Here is a 12,418-nt window from a genome sequence, read left to right as displayed (position 1 = left end):
ATTTATCAGACGTAGTTGTTTTGATCATATTCGAAACGATAACTGTCCTAATGACAGTAGACGCATCATGCCGTTTGTTGCTTCTGTTCCTTTCTGGTTCCTGGCAGGAAAGTATGCCTTGGAGAACTCTTCGATAGTTTGTCGTGTGCCGTTTTAGATATTTTTTAGTAGATATTCTTTATCTTTGAAAGGTAGGACATGTGGTAATTGATTTCCCATGCGTTGTTGCTTCTTGGTTCAGGTAGAACTTTGATCAGATCGAAAGCATTTTATATTTGCTCCGGTATATTTCTTTAAATACATGTTCTTTTCAAGGTTCTCATTTCCATAGTTTTTTGTGAGATGAGTAGAAGCGTCGTAGCTGAAATGTCATTTTGACTATGATCTATTTACTGTTGTAACTATTTATTTCACGCTGGGTCTGGCCCAGGTTCATAATATTTCAGATCATGGTGTTGTGGCGATACTAGAATTATTAACGAGCGATTGTTAGAGATTTCTGAATCAGTCAAGGATGTGTCTGTGTAATTGATTCACCACCTTTTGTCAGCGCTGGTTAAATTGAAATAAATAAGTCTGAGCGCGATGTCATTAAGCTATGTTGCTTTCCTTTCGCTGTAGCGATTATTTTGTCCAGGTTTTGTTTATGTCACGTACTACCGTATTTTATAAAGCGAAACCAAAGGCCCACATCACATACATAGCATAAGAAGCAGTTGCTTCATAAAGAAGTCAGCATTCAACGTCGCAGGAAACCTTGTTATGGTCGTGAAATTCACGTTCCAAAGCGTATTTGGTAATTCTCTCCAAAATCCAAGACACTTCAGCGCGCGAGGTCGCGAGGAGTCACTCGAGCTGTATTCTATCCTTTGATCTGATTGGCCTACATCAAAACAAAAGGTTTTACGTCACGGAAATCGTTTTGCCGCTCGGGTTCGCAGACGCTATTTTTCGGAGGGAGAGAAGCGACGACCGGAAATGCGTCTGCGCTTCGCAGGCTACCGAAAAGCCAATGGATGGCAATAACAGGTAAAGTACCAACCGTGTTTTTATCCACATTGTGTTTTTCTTCTCAGTTATTGCGTGACCTTAAAACTTGCTGATACTTCAAAGACTACTTGCAATCAGTTTCCTTCTGTTCCGGCTAATAACCTTTGTAGGCGCGTTGCGGAAAATACGCAGAAAGAAACTAAAAAGGTTTCTTCTGGCATCCGGGAATTCTATCTTTATACAACATTTGAAAGGGCGGTTCTAGACAAAAGCGCATGCGAGTATATAATATAATGCAAGTATCATATTTCCTTGATTTTTCCCTGACTTATTCATATTTTTGACACGTGATTTGCCTCTGTTGCCAGGTTGGCAAAAACCAAATCAGCTATTATCTCGATATTTATCCTGGCCCGCTGTTTTACCCGTGGATCGATCAGGAAGGTACGAAGGTTGAAATAGAAACAGAAATCTCAAGGAGAAAAAGGTATCAATTTTGGCCCAACGTGCGCTAAAAAAAAAATAGAAGACAGCTCAGAAAATTAACGTCTTGATGGTCTTAGGGCAATTCTTACTAAAAGAACAATTTCGTTAATTACTTCTAGAAGAATAATAGTGTCTTGTTAATTTAAACGCGAACATTGGCTTCAATAACATCACCTCAGAATTTTTTTTTTCTCAGTCAAGTAATTACATACGAAACAATCAATTAAAGTCCATCAATACATTGTGTGGCTTTATACACCATGGTCCCTTTGTGAGATTTTATCGTCGCGTTTGTCTTTTGTCTTTTTTCTGTTTTTCTCCTGTGCAAAAATTGACAATATACCAAAAGATCTTGCTCTGATGAAAAATAGTTCAAAGTTGGCTTATGATGCCTAAAAATGTTTTCAAATATTTATCTGCAAATTGAATATTAAAGAGTACCTTCGGCTAAATAGCACTTTGCGCCGGTGTTATCAAAAATACAGGTGTTCACGATAACAGGTTTTCGGTGAGCTATTTTTCCCCTCGGTTTTACCACCATGATTAACACGATTACCTTTCAAGTTTGCCATTTAAATAAGTAAATAAACACTCCGAAGTTTTCTTGAGTTTATAAAATAAAGGTTAAAAAAAATATAGATGGGACAACGACGGTTGTTCAAGGACGGTACATAATTTTTTTTGCTCAATATACAATTTCGATAAAACCCAGGGGCGGATCTAGGATAAATTTTGACCGATTTCCTAACGAAACGTAACGCCGAGGGCGCAAGCTTCTGGGGGATCAGGGAGCATGGGCTGTCACAGGAAATTTTTTGGATTTTCACTACCTAAAGGCCCCTTTCCTGGGTTTCTGAGTCATTCAGACAGGATGTTGGCCAGTTCCATTTTATTCTAATGAAGCCTTGCAAATCGGAGGATTTTATCATGGTCAATTTCCATGTTGTAGTGATGGAACAAGATTTCTAGTTGCATAGCTTTTTTTTAACTAAAAATATATCTCGTGAAAAAATCTTACCGATTTCTGTAAAACCGTGGAAACCGGTGTGGATCCGCGCCTGAAACCTGAATGTGTCTTCTTAGTTTATTGAGCATGCATGCAGCCAGTTTACAAATGAAAGTCAACTTGGCTGGCGATAAAAATTATTATTTGTACTTATATTTGAATTGTTTTCTTAAAAGGTTCTACTCTTAAGTGTACCCTGTGAGCAGACGTGATATATTTTCCTGTCGTATAAATTAAACGTGATTTTCACGAAGGCTTTTTCTCGGTTTTCGCGATTTACTAATTATTTGGATAAATATATTCTTCTGTAAAAAGTTTGAAACGTTCCAGCAATTTTTCTGGGCCCTGTTATTTTATCTTAAATTCCCTGAGGCCTAGAAAAAAAATTGATCCACTAATTTCCCATCTACCATACTAACGCATATTCATGAGCGTTATGTGCAAGACATAATAATTTTTTTACTTTTTTACTATAGATCTTAAAGAGGATATTCAGCCTGCTGGTAATGAACAGAGACTCTCACTAATACTACTAGAGATTTATTCGTGGTAGATACTGGGCGAATATTGTAAGACTTTAGAGTAATGCGTCTTACAAAAAGTGCGTTTAGATACGTCAGTATGCTTTGCATGAGACAAACTGTAGGACGGAGGAGGTCTTTTAACACCTGTCTTTAATTAAAAAACGACGAGGCGCATTACAGCCGTGAAAGCACGGCACAATACTTTATAAAGCTACTTGCAAACGGACGCACCAACTCCCAACAATGTTGGGAGCTGTTTACCAACATTGTTGCGTCCGTTTGCAGAGGGCTTTAGTTTTCATGTGAGCAGAATATAGAATAGCTTCTGCTCCCTTCATTTTCTTTTTTTGACTAAATTAACCATTAAACTGTACGCGAAAGCTGGTTTTAAATAACCAGCTTTCAGGTACAGTTTAATGGTTTATTCACTTAGAAAGCACCCACTTTCAGTTTACGTGGGCTGAGTAGCACTCCGAACGTTATGACGACACTTGACTTTGAACTTTTATTTCTAAACTTCCATTCACCCACCCCGATCTTCTTTACAATATTGTGACTGAGTCATAAAAAGTCGCTTTTAGTAAACAGCAACAAAAGCTATTATCTTGGAAGAAAATAACTGTCTCACGCCGGCGGGTGTTATTTCTCGCGAATGAAACATTTTGGAGATGAGAACATTGATATATACATTCGCAGGTGGTAATATTGTATTTTAGGTAAACACTCATCATAAACACCATAACTCTGTGATAAACTAGTGTTTAAAACATGATACGAAACTATCCTTCTCCGCAGGCTTCAATATCCTGTTTTAGAGAACGAGTGGGAGAATTGGGAGAGAACGAGGAGTCCACCACTCGTTTCTCCTTTTCTCGTCTTCAGACTCCTCACGGTCAGTGTAACCGGACAGGCAAATACGAAACGTCCTTTGCACATTGCATATAAGAAGGGGCGGGGGGTGGATAAACAGGGTGTACAATGGGAAATGTACAAATGAGGATAGCAAACCACTCCTGGCCTTAAATTGATTAGAAATACTTTGAACACAGGCAGCCTTCTCTTAATTGTTAACATATAAATTATAGTATTTTTGTGGACTTTGTCTTTCTTTTTCTTTTTAATTCTTTCTTTTTTTCTTTTCTGTAAATGATAACAGTTACCTGTTTCAATGTAAGGTAAAATTAGAATTTATTGTAATGAATTGTAAATGTAATGTATTGTAATTGTTTGTGTGTGCGAAATAAAAATATATAAAGAAAAATAAAAAAAAAATTCTTTGAACAAACGCACCTTACAAGACTGTACACTGTAATTTGTTATATTTTCACATTATATTGTTCAAATTAACTTCAAGCAGTTTTCTTTATTAGGTATGTGCAAGGTTTACCATTTTTTAAAGGACGGTATACGAATGAAAGGGTCAGGGTTGGACCGCGGGGAGGTTCGTCCTTGAAATCGTTACCAAAGGACCAGCAGGGCTGAAAAACGACTGCGCATGCGTCAGACGAGGCGATTGTCTCTCATTTCGATCGTTTGATCAATGAAAAGTATGGCGGTGAACGCGGCCGTTCCAAGGCAATGTTTGGTTACAAGATGGAACTGAGAGACGCAGTTTGTGAACGTTTTCAGTCAACGGAAATTCTCTGACATGCTGAAAGGATTCAAGGGGAATGTTCGTTTAAAGCCGGCGGACAAGTTCCTGAAAGCGTCCCTTCTTTGTGGAAACGATGGCAGCTCTTGGTGAGTAGGTTTGATTGATTTTATACACTTTAAAAATATAATCGAGTTATTATCAAGTAAACTTTCAATCGACGTAACGTAATAAATTCCTTCCAATCATAGTTTTATTACAATTTGACTCCCAACCAAGCCCGCATGTAAACTGCGAGATAAAACTGAAATCGCGCGGGAATTGAAGTCTTCATAAATAAACCAGCAAGCTTCACGTAGACATATATATTAAAATACACCTTCTCGAGTTAAGTGACAGTAATCCTTGTCATTGTTGACTTGTTCCTATATAAGTACTTTCTTGGAAGTTTGTAGAGGGAATTTTCTGGCATGATTCATGGACCAAAGAAATAACTTCTACGAATTACGGATACTAAAATGTCATTTCAGGTTCAGTTATTGGTTATCAATTTGAGTTTTTCTCGGGCACGATCCACCTTTGGTCACAGGGCACTAAATAATTATCTTATTGAATTCAGGATTCATGACTTTTAAGAAAGCACCCCTGTACGGCCCTCTTTCTAGTTGAACGTCACGTTGGTGACAGTTCCAAGTGTGCATTGGAAGCCATTAATTCTCTTATACCAAGAGAGAAGTTCAAATGAATGCTGCCACTCTGTAAAGGCAACTTGGGCTCCACTGTTCTCATGAAAATGACTGTCTAAAAGAAAAATTCCCTGTGTTGTTGGAATAAAGACAACTGTGTTGGACCGTAAAATAAATACTGATGTTGTTCGCCCTTTGACTAGAGCTTGTCTCCAGTAGTAAGGCAAAGAAGCTGTGGGATTCGTCTCAGGGACAATGCTAACGGGCAGTTCAGGGCCCACGGTAGTATTCCCAATGATGTTGTTCAAAACCCTAGAGGTTTGAAGTGCCTCCAACACACCAAATGTTCGAGGTATACTTGTTACTGAGTCATAGATAGAGTTCCCAGCCAAAATGCCTTGCACAACTATCTGATAGACCCATGTCTGGCTTAGTGGACTCCCAGTTGCAGGAATGTTGACATTGGGTGAAAAAAACATTTTGCTAAATAAAAGGGCAATAAATGTGCATGCATTACTTCCTGTTCTTCCAAGGATTGTAGATTGAGAAATGATATGTGGGAAAGACCAGTAGGTGACATTACCATCGTGATAGGGTTGGATGGTGATGGGTGTGAGAACATGAGATGGGGTATTAGAGTTGGATTCATGTACTGTTGGTTGAGCTGAAGAGTGATTGTGGTTTGGATGGGATGGAAGAGGGATTGCTGCATAACTACCCACTGTGCTGTCAACCTTCGTAGCCCATTCTGCTGAGGAATAAAATGACTGAGCCTCTGTCACACTCATGGCTGCTGGTGTACTAATTCCTTCTTCTTCGTGAATGTCTTCGTTACTTTCAACAGCAACAGTATCATTAGAAGTTAGCAGTCCAGTGTTGAATGTGTTCACTAATTTTTCCACCTTTTTCTTCAGGGGAACCAGACAGATCGGGCAACAATCATGCAATGAAATGCAAGATTGGTGAAAACAGTGGAAGCAGGCCAATCTCATGACAGTACTTGTATCTCTTCTTGTGCAGGTTGGAAAGTCACAGTAAACATTTGGGTCAGGTTCCAGGCCAGGTTCCACATCCTCCAAGTTATAACTCAGTGGAAAACACTTTGTGTCAACTATGGTGTCAAATGTTGGGAGATAATACTGTGGCTTTCCCTTTGGTCTTCCATTATTTGCAAGGGAGCGTTCGACCTAAAAAGACAAAACCAAATGAGGTCAGTAGAATATGAATACACTGAAGTGTACTTACAGGTGTATGCACAATGCATTTTGCATATTTTATTGTGCTTCTTTACTTTAGTTTTAGTTCACAACTTTGTTTTCTTACTCTGTGGATTGACTGTATAACTTTTTACCAATTCTTTTGATTATTAGAGCAAAAACTGATAATTACTTTTCAGATGAAGTAATGTCAGTGTCATCTCTTTTTCAGTTATTAAGAACATAGCGCCAGTTACTTATCAAGCCGTATGGTACCTGTGTTATGGGCACCTTTAAAACTTTATAGTTCACTGTATTTACTTGCCAGAAACAATGTAATAATTATAAATAATTATTTGTGATATGTTTTTTCCCTAGGAGTGTTACCTGGTGTGATTTCTGACAGTTTCTTGAGACACTCCTAAACAGTTCAAGTAAGAATTCTGCTGTCTTCCCTGCGATAAGCCATAAGTTTGGTTCAGCATGACCGCGGTGGTATTGAGGAACAAAGGACTGTATAAAATCATTTAAAAAACCTGATGATGCGATAGACTTTGCTGTGTCTTCAATGCTTTTTGCATCGTCAAACTTCTCAGTGTTTCTTCGCAGTACAGAGTGCCAAACTTCAACCTTCTTTTCTGTGATCAGTTTGAGAACACTTGCCTTCTTTGACCAGTATTCTGGAAGATGTTTACACTGGTATGCACAATCACTCAAAAATGACAAGGTTGATTTGTCATAATGTCTCCTTTTCCAGCATATGAAAATTATAGCTATTTGTGCCATAACTTTCTCATACAACTTTAAGTCACCACTTCTGAAAATTTTATACTGGTAGAACACAAGGGGCAAAACATGTTCAAGCAAGTGTAGAATGGTGACAAATTCATGTTGCTTGCACTTTCCAAACTTTTCCAGTAACTTTTGTCGTATCAGTTGCCAACCAAGTAAGGCAGCAGTAACACACAGGGATGTCTGGTATGGTTTGGGTTTCGATGCCAAAGTACCTCCAAAAACATACGAAAACAGTTTGTCAAAAAAAAATTTAAAATTCAAAAGAACATCTTCATAAGCATTCAGACACACATGAAATGGCCCTTGTTCTGGAATTATGCTAATGTTGGGATTCCATCCACTTGCTATCAGCTTTTTGGGATAGTACCACCCTGGCCAGTCAGCAGGCAATGGTACAACAAATTTCTTGCTGTACAGGTTAAGTTGAGGGCATTTGTTCAGTACACGTTCAAGGGCCATCTTGTAATGTTCCATGCTCTTTAAATCTTGTTGAAACTCATCAACTAGCATACAAGTCTCGAGCGTCTCAATGTCTTGTGTTGTTGGATCTGAGTACACCCTGTTCAACAGACAGACATTACAGATATTTACAATTTCATTGCAATTGTTAAGTCTAATTTTTTTTGCTGTTAACCTGTTGTTTTTCTCTTTTGTAATAGACATTTTTCTGTGATAAATGGGTAACAAATAAGACTAACGTGTACCTTAGTTCATGTAGTGCTGTTTGTAGTCTTCCTGGATCAAGGCTTTGCATGTAACTTGGTAGCTGGTCCCAGAACTGTTTATTCATATTCCTTAATGAGTTTGTTATTGTTTGCAGGACGTCGTTAATGTCAATTCCGCCAGCACAGGTCCTCTGCTCTCCATTTACATTTATTGTGACTTGTCTGTGTAAGGGCAATGCAGGCCGAGGGACTGCATGAACTGATGGATGAACATCTGCCAAACAGGATGCCATGTGGATGACATTTGTACGTACCAACTGTGATGGTGTATGGAGTGAATGGATGTTGTGGAAGTCATCAAGCATTAAAATTATAAAGCATTGCAGCTGTTAAGAAAGACAAAAAGCAAAATTAAACACAACACACATAAATGTTATTTACTGTATCAGGAGATTTCATGATGATTCTCTTTGTTTAAAGCTTTTTCTTGGGCAACTGGTACACAACTTTTAGCTATTAGATGTATTTACACCCAAGGGACTCACCTCATTTACCCTGTGAAATTGTTGACAAATGAAGCTTGTGTGTTGTACACTCAAATTAGCTTTTAACTGCTGTATTGTCCTGGGGGTTGTGCTATATCCCAACACCTGGCCAGAAGATAGTCCCCGTAATGACATGCCACAATTGGATGCATGCAGTCCACTGTCCTTCTGTAGGGCAGACGTTTTTTGTGATCTGTGACAAATAAAACAAATGTTATTATACCAGTTATAAATGACTGTGTGCAAAATTATATCCCAGATCACTAAACTCAAAGTACATACCTAAAATAAGCCAGGATGTGAAGTAAAGCCACTACTCTCTGCTCTTGCAGCTTTCTTCTGTTCTCAGACAGGCTTTTACCTCCTGTAACACAGGTAAGAAGATCTTGAAAGAGTCCGGGGCTGTTTTTATTCACAAACTGTTTCATGGAATCTGTATCATAAATCTTTATGTCAGGTGTGGTAACTTGGTGCCTGTAAAGAGCCTTTTGAAATTCCTCTAACTTCTTGTCAATTGTTGATTCTAAAATAAAGGAACCCAACTGTTTAATACAAAATGTGTCTTATGGGAAATGCAAAATAGTTGAGGGATGTAAAATTTAATTGCAGCAATGCAAAGTAAATTAGTAAAACCTGTGTTTCCTGAGAGCTGTTGTTTCAGCATCTCCATTTGTGTTGTCAGGGTGTGACATTTTTCAGCCTCCTTTTGGTAAAGTTGGTAAAACTCTGTCTCCTTTTCCGTTAAACTGGTCATCATATCCATTTTCTATAAAGAATGTAACAAGAACATGTTGGGGAAAGTGAGTACTTGTTAATGACTTGATAAAATGTAAATGCAAACTAACCCGGGAATTGCCAATATTTACCTTACTTCGTTTTCTTCTTGCCATACCACTTTCTCCTTCTGTTTTTTTGTAAAACTTCCTTTTACAAGCATGGCACCACTTGCTCCCTGGTCGGAAGTTTTCGTTTTTTCGGCCGTAATTATCAATAATTCCATAATGTGTCGCTGGAATCTCTGTAAGTTTCTTTGAGTGCTTCTCTTGAAAGGGTGCAGAGCACCGATTGTCTTGGCTCTCGATCATCCGCAGATGTCTGAGGCAAACCATCGTGTGCTCCGGCAACTCTGCTGCTCTCGCTAACCCTGGTGGTAAGGGTTTGCTATGGCCATAACAATCCTCTTTCGAGTTTCTGGTTTTACCAGAAAACCAACACCCAAAAACAGACGGCAAAATGACAATAAAAAGCCAACAAGGTGTTGTAAACATTGCCGATAATTTTCACTAATTAGCCGGGTTCGCAACTTCACTTAAAGATCACGCGAATGGCCGTTTTCGGCGCGAAAACAATTTTTTAAAAATTTCTACACTCACTAGATTTTAAGGAAAATGTTTTTTCTTCTCAAAACTGTTGTTTAAACCCTTATCTTTTTAACTGTGACCTTATTTTTTCAATTTAAATGCCGTCTGTTTATTTCCCGCGAAACTGGAGTCATTTTGAATTAGCGCGCGCCTGAGCCTGCGTTTTTTGCCGCATGACATAACACATGCGCAGTCGTTTTTCAGCCCTGCTCAAAGGACCCGATCCTTTTGGTCAGCGACAGTTCCAGTTAACGAGTTTGAACAAACAATATCGCGCAGCAATAAAGCGGTAAGCAGTATCGCACGCAGATGTGGGTCAATTACGCCTTTGCGTGAAATTAAACTTTATCTATCTTACTCTATGCACACTCCTTCCCACGATATGTCCAATATATGTCGAAATAACAAATGAGTAGGATTCATTGTACATTATACTGAAACAGGATTACATTGTTGTTTGTTTGTCTTTTGGCATTTTTTAACTACTTTCCACTTTTGGGATAGGAATAGAGTATGTTATCCTGAACAGGAGTACATGATTATTTTCATTCTTGATTGTATTAACATTTTATAACTAGTCAATGCTCTTTTACTAAGTGGATTACATTATATTATCAAGATAAGCGATACTGACCGGCTTATTTTTGCTTGTACTGGGCCTTCCTAGACGTCGTCTTTGCCAGTCTACGTACTTCAAAATCCGATTTACTGATTTAAGGTTTTAGTTTTATTGTTCTTGTCCAGAGTGTCCAGGATATCCGCGAGTATTTTCGATGAAGTAAAAATTAACTACTTGCTGACTAAGGAGTGATTCTTTTGTTGGCGGATGATGATGTCAAGGATTTCAGTTATAACGCAATTCTCATCAGATTTGTATAGGTAATAGCATGATTTGTAGTGATATTTGGCATAAATACCAGGAGTGATAATTCGAAATTTTTGTACGTAATTTCACAAGCCGTTAGGCGAGTGAAATTTGAGACAATTTTAAAATATCACGAGTGGTATTTGTGCCAAATATCACGTACAAATCATGCTATTATTTGTTTATACTACTATACCCGCAAAAAGTTTGTAATTTTCACATGTAGGTATTTCAAATTACGCTGAAACACCACTGCTCTAAGCCAATCAAATTGCAGAAATTTCTTATGTAGTAGTATAAAAAACTTAATTGCTCCTTTTTAATAGAACGTTGCTACAATACAAGCTCATACAGTCGAACCTCAACTAACGGCCACCTCTCCATAACGACCACCCAGCTCTCTACAGCGGCCACTTCAATTTATTTTGTCCCGGCGGACACTGAGTCCATACACCAAAAAAGAAACATGGATCAATTGAGGTTTCTGAGAAACTGCCCTTCTACCCCTCCCCTAAGCGAGAAGTAAGTGTTAATGTTAGCTTAGGGGAGGGGTAGGTGCGTAGTTTCCCAGAAACCCAAACCGGACAGTTCTACACCCAAAAAAATGTCATATAACAACGCTACCTCCTCATAACAGACACCTCTCCACAACGACCAGTTTCGTCCGTTCCCAAGGTGGCCGTTGTGGACAGGTTCAACTTTAGTTATTAGTAGAAGTGCTTGTTTCTGTACAGTTCCTTCAGGTCCTTTTGTTATTGCCCACTTCATAGAAATTGAAACTCCAGGGGTATGGGTACAAGCTTGGCCACAGTGATTTCCGGGATCGTTTGGGTGGATAAGCGTTAGTTATGATTGGTCGATGGTGATTCAAGCTAACCATTAACCAATCAGAAGTAACCCTTGTCCGCCCAAACGATCCTTGAAATCGGTGCGCCGAAAGGTTGTACTTATTTCCCTTTTTGTTTCTTGATTAGGGGAATCAAGCGAAGTTTTTTTTAGAGTATGACAAACACCATAGAACCGCTGACGGACACCTCGTATTACAGACAGTTTTCTTTGTCCGTGGGGGGAGAGACCTTCTATTTTCCAGTTTTTAAAGTCAACCCTCTTGGTTCAGATCCCCGTTCATGAGGACAACGGACACTTCTTTCTTGTTCAAAGAACAGATGTTTTACATATGTAAGTCGTTGCGAATACGGACCGGCACTGCCTTGTCAACTGTGACATGTGCCGGAATAAGCCTGCCTTTTCCTGAGAACCCCCTGACGGACTTATCGCATTAAGAACAACAGTTTCCTTTACCCTTGAAAAGAGCCCTTTCCATTTCCTTTTTAAATTCAAACCTCTTAGTACGGAAACCCTTTAATGCGGACAACGGACACTTCTTTCTTCTCCAATCAGCAGATTTTTAGAGAGTTGCCTTAGTTGTCAACTGTGCCATATGCTGTAGTAATAAGCCTGGCCTTTTCTGAATAATAATAAAGAATACTCTTTGGATGACTGTATGTGCACGGAGTAGGATAAAGTCTAGCTAGAAGTCAATTTTCGGACTGTCTTGGCAACAGTGAGGCTATGCAGACTACTCTTTCTGACTAATTAGTGCGAGCTGAGCTTCCGAGTTTTAGTATTTTCACAGACTTAGTCCGCAGAATAACGGCTAAAAAAGGTCACAGAGGTTTTATTGGACAATGCTAAGGTCCTGTCTCAA

The 12,418-nt window shown here is 38.8% G+C and overlaps 1 protein-coding gene across 1 annotated transcript in view; it reads right to left on the bottom strand.

The window, feature by feature from the left end:
• The window catches only part of LOC140935402 (uncharacterized), a 49,085-nt gene that overhangs the window by 5,458 nt on the left and 31,209 nt on the right, over positions 1 to 12,418 (bottom strand). The gene's annotated exons all lie outside the window — the stretch shown is intronic.

This window comes from Porites lutea, chromosome 4 (genome assembly GCF_958299795.1).
Source record: "Porites lutea chromosome 4, jaPorLute2.1, whole genome shotgun sequence".
Taxonomy (NCBI): domain Eukaryota; kingdom Metazoa; phylum Cnidaria; class Anthozoa; order Scleractinia; family Poritidae; genus Porites; species Porites lutea.
Note: the sequence above shows the minus strand (reverse complement) of the source record. Positions and strands in the feature narration are given on the sequence as shown.